At 41.8% G+C, this 13,290-nt stretch overlaps 1 pseudogene; it reads left to right on the forward strand.

Moving 5' to 3' along the window:
* Positions 1 to 277: 277 nt before the first annotated feature.
* Positions 278 to 1,454, forward strand: LOC110122551 (nucleophosmin pseudogene; annotated as a pseudogene).
* Positions 1,455 to 13,290: the final 11,836 nt, after the last annotated feature.

Consider the following 13,290-nt stretch of genomic DNA (forward strand, 5'->3'; position numbering starts at 1 on the left):
GATCATAAGAAGCTGGCAGGAGTCAAGCATTAGCATACAGCATGATATTAAACAGTATACAATAAGGTACACAGGTGTCATCCCAGTGACACCATTATTTAGCTGTGTGAACTTTAATAATTCAGGTATACTCTCTGAGCCTCAGTTTCTTCATCTGTGAAATGGCAATAATTGTATCACCCCAGCTGACTTCAGGTTTGCTATATGTCTTAAGAATAATCCTTTTCTTTGTTAACCAGGCCCTGCAGACAAATCAAAAGGTCTATGAAAATATTCAGAAAAGTGATGGCTTTTAAAAACTATCCTCTTTCCCTGGTGTGATTCCATCCTGCGTGGCTGCTCGTTTGAATAGTAGTCGTTTAATTCCGTCCGGCTTCTCTCCCACATAAGTGCGTGCCGCCAACCCATGGAGGAGTCAGTGGACATGGACATGAGCCCCTTGAGGCCCCAGAACTATCTTTTCAGCTGTGAACTAAAGGCTGACAGAGATTATCACTTCAAGGTGGATAATGGTGAAAATGAGCACCAGTTATCTTTAAGAACGGTCAGTTTAGGGGCTGGAGCAAAGGATGAGTCACACATTGTTGAAGCGGAGGCGATGAATTATGAAGGCAGTCCAATTAAAGTAACACTGGCAACTTTGAAAATGTCCGTACAGCCAATGGTTTCTCTTGGGGGCTTCGAAATTGCACCACCTGTGGTCTTACGGTTGAAGTGTGGTTCAGGGCCTGTGCCTATCAGTGGACAGCACTTAGTAGCTGTGGAGGAAGATGCAGAGTCAGAAGATGAAGAGGAGGAGGATGTGAAACTCCTAAGTATATCTGGAAAGCGTTCTGCCCCTGGAAGTGGTAGCAAGTTTCCCCAGAAAAAAGTAAAGCTTGCTGCTGATGAAAATGACAATGATGATGATGAAGACGATGATGATGATGATTTTGATGAGGAAATTGAAGAAAAAGCTCCAGTAAAGAAATCTATTCGAGATACTCCAGCCAAATATGCACAAAAATTGAACCAAAATGGAAAAGACTCAAAATCATCAACACCAAGATCAAAAGGTCAAGAATCCTTTAAAAAACACCTAAAACACCGAAAGGACCCCTCTGTAGAAGACATTAAAGCAAAAATGCAAGCAAGTATAGAAAAAGGTGGTTCCCTTCCCAAAGTGGAAGCCAAGTTTATCAATTATGTGAAGAATTGTTTCCGGATGACTGACCAGGAGGCTATTCAAGATCTCTGGCAGTGGAGGAAGTCTCTTTAAGAAAATAGTTTAAACAGTTTGTTAAAAATTTTCTGTCTTATTTCATTTCTGTAACAGTTGATATCTGACTGTCCTTTTTATAATGCAGAGTGAGAACTTTCCCTACCATGTCTGATAAATGTTGTCCACGTTCCATTGCCAAGAATGTGTTGTCCAAAATGCCTGTTTAGTTTTTAAAGATGGAACTCCACCCTTTGCTTGGTTTTAAGTATGTATGGAATGCTATGATAGGAATAGTAGTAGTGGTGGTCAGACAGATGGAAATGGTGGGGAGACAAAAATATACATGTGAAATAAATTCAGTACTTTAATTAAAAAAAGAAAATAAAAGAAAAACTATCCTACTTGCAGGAGGAATATTCATGGTGCACAATTCAGTTTTCAGAGAAATTGAGGTCAGTTATTGACCAGCTTTGGTCTTACTACCTAGAATTATTATCCAAAAAGAGAAACATGCTTCTACTTTTCTTAGACTTTGCCTGTAGGTCAAAAAAAGAAGCTCCCTTTGAAATTTTCCATGCATTTCATGACTTGAAAGTAGTTATAGGTTAACAGATATCTGTTGACACAATTATGAACAATAAGGAAAGTGTCCTGAAGTTGGAAAGATACAGTAGTCAGTGTCCCAGATTTTGATGGAGTTGTGGCAGGTCCCATAGAGGTATTTTCCTGACTCTGCCTAAATTAGAAAAGAAGGATACTATGCAGATTTTAGCCTGAGTTGGATTTGGGTTAACACCGCTACCAGGTATTCTAGGATTCTGAGAGGTTCCTTCCTTGTGTTTTGTCCTCTGTCTGATCAGATGCCCAGGTCATGCCCTCTGGTAAACCCAAAGAGAAAGCTGCCTTCCCATGGGATCCACAAAGATTCCTTCCTTGGACTTCTATTTTCCCTGCCACTGCCATCAACGCACCTTCTTTCTAGCACTACGTTTGCTCATCTGGGTCTGGGTGCTATACAAAGTATAGATGCCAAGTGTGTACCCTCTGGGAGGTCACATCACATGAGGAGGAACTGGACAGTGGCCAAGTGTGGCCTTCCGGCTGTGGAGACAAATGTCTATGTAGGCACAATGGGGGTCTCAGGAGGGGTTGAGAGGCAGTGAGTATGATGAACAATAAACCACCATTACTATTCTTCCTGCTCAACTTGTCTCAGATTCCTTTTTCAATCACTCCCTCTGCTCACTCGCTTTGGTCCTAAGATAACTCCCAAGAAGAAAAGCAGCATAATGGATGGTAACTCACTTTGGGAATCAAAAGAACTACATTTGAATCCTGGCTCTACACATTGCCAGCTCTGTAACCACAAACAATTCCCCCCAAGTCCTCTATCTCAGATTTTTCAGTCATAAAAATGTCAAGCATAAAGATTAAATATGAACACATAGTAAAAACCCCTGGCTCATGATAGAAACTCAATAAAGCTTAAAACAACAACAATAAAGTGATCTTCCAGAATCCCATCATTAGAGTCTACAACCCTTCTCACATGCAGAAATAATAGGAGCGACTCACCCATCGTCTACATGAGGTGTATTGATGCTTGCATCAGCCCTTTGCAAACAGACTGATCGATGGAGCCAGTGATCAGGAAAATTGAATTCCACTGAACACACATTGCTGTCTGCCTGGCATCATCATATTTCAATGAAGCGAATCTGTAAATAGTGGGAGGCATTTCTGATGAGCTATGTGTTTGGGAATAAGGGATTCTGAAATGTCATTCTGAGCTCAAATTAATCAAATTTTGAGTAACAGAGTTTGGAGAAAGAAGTTCAATAGGATCTAAGTAGTTCATGAAAGTGAATTTAGTCAGCCACAAAATAGCCACAGACAGAAGACTGATGTTTACTTTGACCTTAGGATGAATTCTATATTATATGCTTCCTGTATTGTTCATTTTGCAAACACTTATTAAGAGCATCTCATGTGCCAAGAATTGGGCTAGGCATTAGAACTTAGATATAGCGGAGCTAGGTCCTGCCATTAGAAAGATCACAGTTCAGCAGACATACAGAATGCTCAAATGTAATCCAGATACCTTTGTGACCACAGTGCTCCTCAGAGGTTGGTTAAACTTGGCCTTAGTCCAAATCCCACATCCTGTAGTATTCAAATCCCTCCTTAAGATTTCCATTAGAGCTCTCTGCTTACTGCTTGTCTCTAAGCCAGTATTCACGTGACCTGTCTTTCCCTGCAATATTCTGGACTCAGACCCTTTGGTAGTATTCCAAGAAATCTACTTTTATCAAATATTTTTTAAAGGCTCATAGAGCTTATTTGAGGCTTTCCTGGTAGCTCAGTTGGTAAAGAATCTGCCTGCAGTGTGGGAGACCTGGGTTCGATCCCTGAGTTGGGAAAATCCCCTGGGGCGGGGCATGCAAATCCACTCCAGTATTTTTGCCTAGAGAATCCCCATGGACAGAGGAGCCTGCTGGGCTATAACCCGTGGGGCTGCAAAGAGTAGGACATGACCGAGAAACAGCACACCGCAGCACAGAGCTTAGTTAGGATATTAAAGAAACCATGGATGGGTCATCTTACAGAGTGGCTGATCTCTTATATTCCTCTTGGAGTAATAAAAAATCCATCCTGGATTTTGAGCAAAGTAGCTCTGATCTGTTTTACATCTCTCTTGATATAAATTTCTATCCCAAACGCTCATAATTTTCCAAACAAGTACAGTTTCTTTCTCACAAGAAGTTCCAGTGGTTATTGTTACCACAACACTTTCCCCTTTTGTAATAAGATATAATGTCCTAACACATAATGTAGAGGTCATTATGGAAGTCAAGAAGAGGGGTCCTTGTACCAGGGCCATAGCATAGATAGAGATGGCTTCACAGGGAATATGTTGGCCTGAGTTCTAGTAGGATGGGTAGGCAAGAGTGGGGTAGATATTCAATTGGGATGAAATTGGGAAGTGTTGGAAAGACAGTTGCATGTTCCTATCTGATCCCCACTCTGAAGACAGAGTAGAACTCTCCTAGAGCTCCAGTGTTGTGTCTTGTGAGTGTGATTACAAGTTGTGAGTAGGACATCAATGCCAAGGGGTGTACAGTAAGAGGCATCAGTGGATCAGGAAATATGACAGTGAAATGAAGGAACTTGTTCAGTGAACACAGGCAAAAGTTGAAAGAGAGGAAATACCCAGATATCAGGCATGGGGTGGAAACTAGGTGAGGGAGAAGATTTGAAGGGAAGATGGAAAAGTGGATCTACAGCAGTGATACTCAACTTAGATATACACTGAAATCACCTGGTAAGCTTCCAAAACCTTCATACCTAAGGCAACCCAGAGATCCTCACTTAACTGGCCTGGGGTGTGGCCATAGCATCCGGTTGGCTGAGAGCTATCCGAGTGACTAGACTCTGCTGCCAAAGTTGAACGCTGCCGCACTTGGTGGTGATGGTGCTTTAGTCGCTAAGTCATGTCTGACTCTTGCGACCCCATGGAGCCTGCCAAGCCCCTCTGTACGTGGGATTCTCTGGGCAAGAATGCTGGAGTGGGTAGCCATTCCCTTCTTCAGGGGATCTTCTCAACCCACAGATCAAACCTGGGTCTCCCACATTGCAGGCAGATTCTTTACCAACTGAGCTATGAAAGAAGCTCACTGCTGCACATTGAAATTCCCCAAGATGATGCTAATAACAGCAGCAGCTTGTTTTAAACATGTTTTACCTCCTCTCTGTTTAGAGTTGGAGGGAATGGTAAGGAAAAGGAATTGGAAATCTTATCGATATAAGCTTGACCTGGGTAGTTTTGAGCTATGAACCCAGAATGGTCATATTTTAATGACAATATTTTTCAGAGGATGATAAGAGACACCCAGGGATGCATGTTTTATAGTCATAGCTCAGAATCTTTTGAAGTGGTATAGGACTGAAACAGCAGATTTTTAAACAAACTCCATAAATGATTCTTATGCATAATAGAGTTTGGGAATCACTGTTCTATAGCAGGTAATAAGTATATTTTATAATGTATAGGATAACAAACAGCACCAGAGTAATGGCACTTTTCACTGAGTATATACTATGTCCAAATGTTGTTTATCTTATCTTATCCTTAGATGAATATTGAGTAGGTATTGTTTATCTTTGCTTTACAGATGAGGAAACTGAAGGTCAGAAAAGTGGAACAATTTGCCTGGACCCATGGAATTAATAAGGGGCTACCTCAGCCTTCAAACCATCATTATACTTGTAAACCACAGTGTTACATGCATGGTCATATTCAATTCTCTGCCAATAAGACCCTGATATAAACTCTGGACCCTGGGGATTAAGATAAGCTCCCTGCCTCCCTGGTCAGTGAACACATTGATGCTCCAGGAAGGTGATTGTCCTGATTCCACTTTTATAGATACTATGTCTTTAATAACCCCATGTTCCCATCAGTATATAAAACATGTTTATGTCCACTTTCAGATGTGGTGTGAGCAGATCAAACATTTATGGAGTGCCTGCTGTAGGTACATGGAGGTAGAAACTCTCGTATCACTTACACTTTCTGAAAGGGTCCATCTCTCTCTCTACGTGAAGTGAAGTGAAGTGAAGTCGCTCAGTCATGTCCGACTCTTTGCGACCCCATGGATTGTAGCCTACCAGGCTCCTCTGTCCATGGGATTTTCCAGGCAAGAATACTGAAGTGGGTTGCCATTTCCTTCTCCAGGGGATCTTCCCAACCCAGGGATCGAATCCAGGTCTCCTGCATTGTAGGCAGACGCTTTACCATCTGAGCTACCAGGAAAGCCCCTCTCTCTCCAGGTAAGGAGAGCTAAAGTTCTGTTTTCAGTTCAGGGCAGTATTTTTCATAAATGGATTTAACAACCCAGAGCATACCAGTTGATTCTCTGAAGTCTTCGTGGATTAGCTGGAGAGTGCAGCACTAGGTGAGCTGGCTGCAAGAACCCTCTAACATGGTCACACTGGCCCAGGGGCTGCCTCCTATTTTGTCTGCAATTAAACCCCACCTTGCTCTGATCTTCTGACCTCTGTCTTGGGACCTTCTTGGAAAACCAGCCTGGTTAACCCCGCCTCGCTGCTTAGGCCCTTGACACACTCTTCATTTTCCTCTGTTCTGCTGAAGGACAGGTATCTCATCTTTTATGCTCAGCCTTTTCCCAGGTGCTCTACCCACCTGGTATGACCTTGCAGCTATGCATTGCACAGACAGTGCCTGTTACCCTGGCAGCCATGGTGAAATGTGAAGAACTCCAGACCTGGAATCAGAACCTCAGTTTGGGCCTTAGATCTACAATGTAGCATTAAGTGAGCCACTTTGTTCATTCTAGCATTTACTCAGAAATCAGAGTATAATTTCACCATATTGTCCTGTTACAGTTCTTTGCTCACTTTTCTGAACTTGCTCATATAACCTGAACTGGGGTTGATACAATGGAGGTGAGAAATAAATTCAAGGGATTAGATCTGGTAGACAGAGTGCCTAAAGAACTGTGGACAGAGGTTCATAACATTGTACAGGAGGTGGTAATCAAAACAAAAGAAAAAGAAATGCAAGAAAGCAGAGGGGTTGTCTGAGGAGGCCTTAAAAATAGCTGAGAAAAGAAGAGAAGTGAAAGGCAAAGGAGAAAAGGAAAGATACACCCATTTGAATACAGAGTTCCAGAGAACAGCAAGGAGAGATAAGAAAGACTTTTTAAGTGAACAACGTGAAGAACTAGAGGAAAGCAACAGAATGGGAAAGACTAGAGATCTCTTCAAGAAAATTGGAGATACTAAAGGAATACCAAGGGAATATTTTATGCAAAGGTGGACACAATAAAGAATAGAAACGGCAAGGACCTAACAGAAGCAGAAGAGGTGGCAAGAGTATATAGAAGAACTATACAAAAAAAAAATCTTAGTGACCTGGATAACCATGATGATATGGTCACTCACCCTAGAACCAGACATCCTGGAGTATGAAGCCAAGTGGGCCTAAGGAAGCATCACTATGAACAAAGCTAGTGGAGGTGATGGAATTCCACCTGAGCTATTTGAAATCCTAAAGATGATGCTGTGAAAGTGCTGCACTCAATATGCCAGCAAATTTGGAAAACTCAGCAGTGGCACAGGACTGGAAAATGTCAGTTTTCATTCCAACCCCAAAGAAAAGCAAAGCCCAAAAAATGTTCCAACTACCATACAACTGCACTCGTTTCACATGCTAGCAAGATAATGCTCAAAATCCTTCAAGCTTGGCTTTAACAGTACATGAACTGAGAACTTGCAGATGTACAAGCTGGATTTAGAAAAGGCAGAGGAACCAGAGATCAAACTACCAACATCTGTTGGATTATAGAAAAAGCAAATGAATTCCAGAAAAAACATCTACTTCTGCTTCACTGACTATGCTAAGCCTTCGACTGTGTGGATCATAACAATCTGTACAAAATTCTTAAAGGGATGGGAATGCCAGACCACCTTACCTGCCTCCTGATAAACCTGTATGCAGGTTAAGAAACAACAGAACTGGACATGGAACTACAGATTGTTTCAAAATTGGGAAAGGAGTATGTGAAGGCTGTATATTGTCACCCTGCTTATTTAACTTATATGCAGAGTACATCATGTGAAATGCCCAGCTGGATGAATCACAAACTGGAATCAAGATTGCCAGGAGAAATATCAATAACCTCAGATATGCAGATGATACTATCCTAATGACAGAAAGTGAAGAGGAACTAAAGAGCCTCCTGATGAAGGTCAAAGAGGGGAGTGAAAAACCTGGCTTAAAACTCAACATTCAAAAAATTAAGATCATGGCATCCAGTCTCATCACTTCATGGTGAAGAGATGGGGGAAAAGTGCAAACAGTGACAGATTTTATTTTCTTGGGCTCCAAAATCACTGCAGATGGTGACTGTAGCCATGAAATTAAAATAGGCTTGCTCCTTGGAAGGAAAATATAAATAGCATATAAAAAACAGAGACATCACTTTCCCAAGCAAGGTCCAAATAGTTAAAGCTATGGTTTTTCCATTAGTCATGTAGGGATGAGAGAGTTGGACCATAAAGAAGGCTGAGCACCAAAGAATTGATGCTTTTGAATTGTGGTGCTAGAGAAGACTCTTGAGAGTCCCTTGGACTGCAAGGATATCAAACCAGTCCATCCTAAAGGAAATCAATCCTGTCACTGGAAGGACTGATGTTGAAGTTAAAGCCTGAATACTTTGGCCACCTGATGCAAAGAGCAGACTCATTGGAAAAGACCCTGATGTTTGGAAAGATTGAGGGTAGGAGGAGAAGGGGCTGAGAGAGGACGAGATGGTTGGATGGCATTATCAACTCAATGGACATGAGTTTGAGCAAATTCCAGGAGACAGTGAAGGACAGGGGAGTCTGGCATGCTGTGGTCCATGGGATCACAGAGTCAGAAATGAATGAGCAATTGAACAACAGCAACTCCATACTGAATTTCTCCTTAGTAATGTCTTTCATCCGGCGCCCTGATGGAGGAGGGAATGCTTTTGTCCTTCCCATTGACTCATTCACATTATATATTTGGGTTGGCCAAAAAGTTCCTTTTGCTTTTTCCATAACATCTTATGGGAAAACCCTAAATGAACTTTTTGACCAACCCACTACTTCAGGTCTGTACCTCTTCCTGCACTGATGGGGACTGGGGTAGCAGACAACATACCCCCTCTAGTTACCCCCGTTTCCAAGGTAGAAGAATTTACTAATTGTCCAGAGCCAGGACATTCAATAATCCCAGTTTACTTGTGGCCTGGCTTACTGTGCCTTATACAGCAGCATGTTGTGATGTGTTCTCTCCTGCTTTTTTGCCTGAAACCCAGGTAAAGCCTGGCCCAAGGCCAGATTGATCATTTTTGTTGGCCTTTGACTTCCATTTACACCCGAATGAGTAAGCAAGTTTAAGGTCCCTCTGGGACCAATTCTCTTTCTTTTTTTCACATAGATACCCCTGAATGTATGAGTCCCAAGATAGAGATTTGGTGCTTAGAAAGGCAGTTAATAGGCTTATCTTGTGTTTTCTAAATCAGCTTTTAATAGACATCCTTTTTAGGAATTATCAGGCCCAGACCTCAGTGGCAAGGTGGCAATTTTCTCTGCTGCTGCTGTTTACTGTGTTTTCAGTTAAAAAACCCAAAAACTCTTTCCTAAGATAAGAGTCAAGCATTCCTGGGTCTGGGACCAAAATAACGTTATTTTGCTTCTAAAGTTCCTTCTTTACTTCTAACTATTTGTGCATGCTTTTATCCACCAAGCACCCAAATTCCATTCCAACTAGACACTAGAGATTGTTCCTTTTTTACAAAAAAAAATCTTTCCCATCTCCACCTACCCAGCCAGTACTGGTACACAGCAGGTGTTCAGTGCTACTTGATGAGTTAAATGATGCACAAACCCACTAACAATTTAGGCAAACACCACATACACACCATCAAAAGACAAAATGAAAGATTTGATGCTAAGGGAATTTGGTTCTCATGCTGTCATTTCCTAAATGACTGATTTGGGATGATTAAAATCATGAGGAGTCCAAAAATGGAAGAATTCGTCATATTTGACGTTGGTGCATTTTAACCAATTTAAAAAAAAAAAATTGCTTCCGCCTCAGCACATGGCCAATTTACATGTGCTTAGGTAATGAGGAAGAAAATATGCAGACACCGAACGTGAGAAGGAGAATAACCGTGGGGGAGGGCAGGGAGGGGGAGGGGAGGAACCGTCCTGAAAAAAAGGAAGAGAAAGAAATGAGAAAAAGAGAGAAGGAAAATATAATACTTTGAGACATGAAAACAAGAATGAATAATGAAAGAGAAGACAACAGCATAGAGAAACATTCTCCTTATTCAAATGTAGAATGTTAGCCCGGCCGGGGAATCTTACAGTCCTGATGTGTGGGAGAAGCATCAAAACCCGAAGGGGAAACACACAACTCAACGTCACTGCGGGTGTCAGGGCCGGGCTGCAGGTCTCCTGGTGACCAGGGTGCCACTCCTTCCCCCAAATCAGGCCGATTCCAAGGCTAAGTTGTCATTTTCTTTTCAGTGTGGTCAATTCCCCGTATATAATATGTATATCATGATTGTTTGTGGAAGGGAGAATACAGTGTAACACGCTGACAGACCCTGAAACCATTTGTGTTGGTGTTGGCTTATTGGTTTTTATTTTTCACAGTGAAGAGTTCTGAAGTGTGTGTGATTTTAATGCCCCTCCACTGAGCCTCTGGTTTTGCCTCGCCAGGCACTGCCACCCCGATCCATATCACAGCCGCCCTAGCTTCCCAAAGCCCTTATTTTTCTCCTGTTGTATCTTGTGGTGGTCACATTTTACCCTGTAGTACTCCCCTCGCCCCCGCTGTCTTTTGCGTCTTGTCTTCCTAACTAAGTTACAAGCACTCTGAGATCAGAGATCTCGTCTAGTCTGTGACGCTGAGTCAACTGAAGCGAATTAGGAGACTGGGTTCAGAGCCCGCTCTGATCCTGTTAGACCTTAGGTTCAGTTTCTTCATCTGCAAAACACTAATAAGCAGTTTCCTGACTCTCCACCTCAGAGATGCCTGTGATGCTCATTTGCACTGTTGTGAGCTGTTACAAGAGTTCGCTCGGGTGTGATATAAACGGCGGGGGTGTGGCTGCTGTTGATGTCTGTCTTCCTCACAGCCCTTGGCATCTCGCCTTGTATAGGGTGCTACCCTGCAAACATGTGTTTGTTGAATGGATAGCACAGCAATCACACTAGCATTTTCTATTTTAAGCTAGCCCTTTCAGCTTCCAAAATTAACAATCTCATTTTCCAAATCTTTGTGATGGGAAAACTTGTGTTTCCTTGTAAGTCTTCACTCTTTTTATATTTCTGAGTCACTCAATTCTCTTCTCATAATTCTTGAACAAGAATCCTGGGTCAAGTCTCTCCAGAGACACTCGGTCTATCTGCAAAGCTAAGGCATACAGGCATACACACACACACATACACACACACACACACACACATACATCCAAGTGTTTGACATTCAGCATCTATAAATTGGTGCCTCACCATAATTTTGTGACAGCAGCATCATTATTCATTCCATTTATAGATGAGAAAATTGAGGTGTGTAATTTAATTTACCTAACATGCTTTTTCTGTCCATGTGGTGATTTATAAAACATGTGGAATACAACCACCACCTTCTATCACTACTACTCTGACAACGATGATAGAGCAGCACCCAGAGCCTTGATTTGGCTAATAAAATTAAAAGTTCAGAATCTTGGACTCTTGTCTTTTTTTGCCCCTTGTCTTGAGACTGATTTGCAATCACAGGAGCTGTGGAATCTTGTCATTTGATGTCTTCCCAGCCTGACTTGGTGAAAATGATAACATCCTCATTACCAGCCTTCATGAAAACCCAGTCAGTTTTTCCTGCAGAGACTTTTGAATTACTGAACTCTCAACCAGAGGACTAGAAAAACTCTGCTTACCACCTTTTTTTGTTTCCTGTTACTCCTTTAAAAAATTACCACACTTAGTGGGAAAATCACACCCATTTATCCTCTCACATTTCTGGGGATCAGCTGTCTAAAATTAAGGTGTTGGCAGGACCGTTTCCTCCAGAGACTCTAGAGAACAGCTCCTTCTCTTGCCTTTCCTACTTTGTAGTTCTGTATTTCTTGAATCCCTTGGTTCACAACCCCTTCCTCTGTTTTCAAAGACCAGCACCCCAGTATGTGCTGCCATTATCACATTGACTTCTTTCCTCTGTAGTCAAGTTTCTCTCTGTCTGCCTTTTGTAAGGGCACTTGTGATTACATTTAGGGTCCAGTTGGATAATATGGAATGATCTTCCAATCTCAAACTCCTTTCTTTAAACACATTTGCAAAGTCTTTCTTGCCATGTAAGGTAACAATCACAATTTCCAGGGATTAGGACCTAAAATTTGTCAACCATTATTCATCCTACATCACTAACCAAAGGAGACTACAGAGATACTGTTTGGATTCTGTGTTTAAAAAAAAAAAAAGCCTCCATGTGTCCCTACTGTGCAGGGATTTAGAGTAAATGTATGTCACCTATGCATCGTAGGAATCCCCAAGCCTCAAGATGTCTGAAAAGAAACTCAGTGGAAAGACGTTCAACATCATTAATCATCAGGGTGAACCACAATGAGATCATCTCACATGTGTCAAAGCGGCTATTATCTAAAAGATAAGAAATTACAAGTGTGTAGTTCAGTTCAGTTGCTCAGTCGTATCCAGCTCTGCAACACATAGACTGCAGCACACCAGGTTTCCCTGTCCCTCACCAAATCTAGAAGCTTGCTCAAACTCATGTCCATCAAGTCAGTGATGCCATCCAGCCATCTCATCCTCTGTTGTCCACTTCTCCTCCTGCCTTCAATCTTTCCCAGCGTCGAGGTCTTTTCAAATGAGTCAGTTCTTCACAACAGGTGGCCAAAGTATTGGAGCTTCACCTACAGCATCAATCTTTCCAATGAATATTCAGGACTGATTTCTTTCAGGATGGACTGGTTGGAATTCCTTGTCTTCCAAGGGACTCTCAAGAGTTTTCTCCAACACCACAGTTCAAAAGCATCAATTCTTCGGCACTCAGCTTTCTATATAGTTCAATTTTCACATCCATACACAACTACTGGAAAAACAATAGCTTTGACTAGATGGACCTTTATTGGTAAAGTAATGTCTCTGCTTTTTAATGTGCTGTCTAGGTTGGTCATAGCTTTTCTTCCAAGGAGCAAGTGTCTTAATTTCATGGCTGCAGTCATCATCTACAGTGATTTTGGAGACCAAAAGAAAAAAGTCTATCACTGTTTCCACTGTTTCTCCATCTATTTGCCATGAAGTGATAGGAACGGATGCCATGATCTTAATTTTCTAAATGTTGAGTTTTAAGCCAACTTTTTCTCTCTGTTCTTTCACCTGCATCAAGAAGCTCTTTAGTTCTTCCGTTTCTGCCATAAGCATGGTGTCATCTGCATATCTGAGGTTATTGATATTTCTCCCAGCAACATTGATTCGAACTTGTGCTTCCTCTAGCCCAGCATTTCATA

This window comes from Odocoileus virginianus, chromosome 4 (assembly GCF_023699985.2).
Source record: "Odocoileus virginianus isolate 20LAN1187 ecotype Illinois chromosome 4, Ovbor_1.2, whole genome shotgun sequence".
Taxonomy (NCBI): Eukaryota; Metazoa; Chordata; class Mammalia; order Artiodactyla; family Cervidae; genus Odocoileus; species Odocoileus virginianus.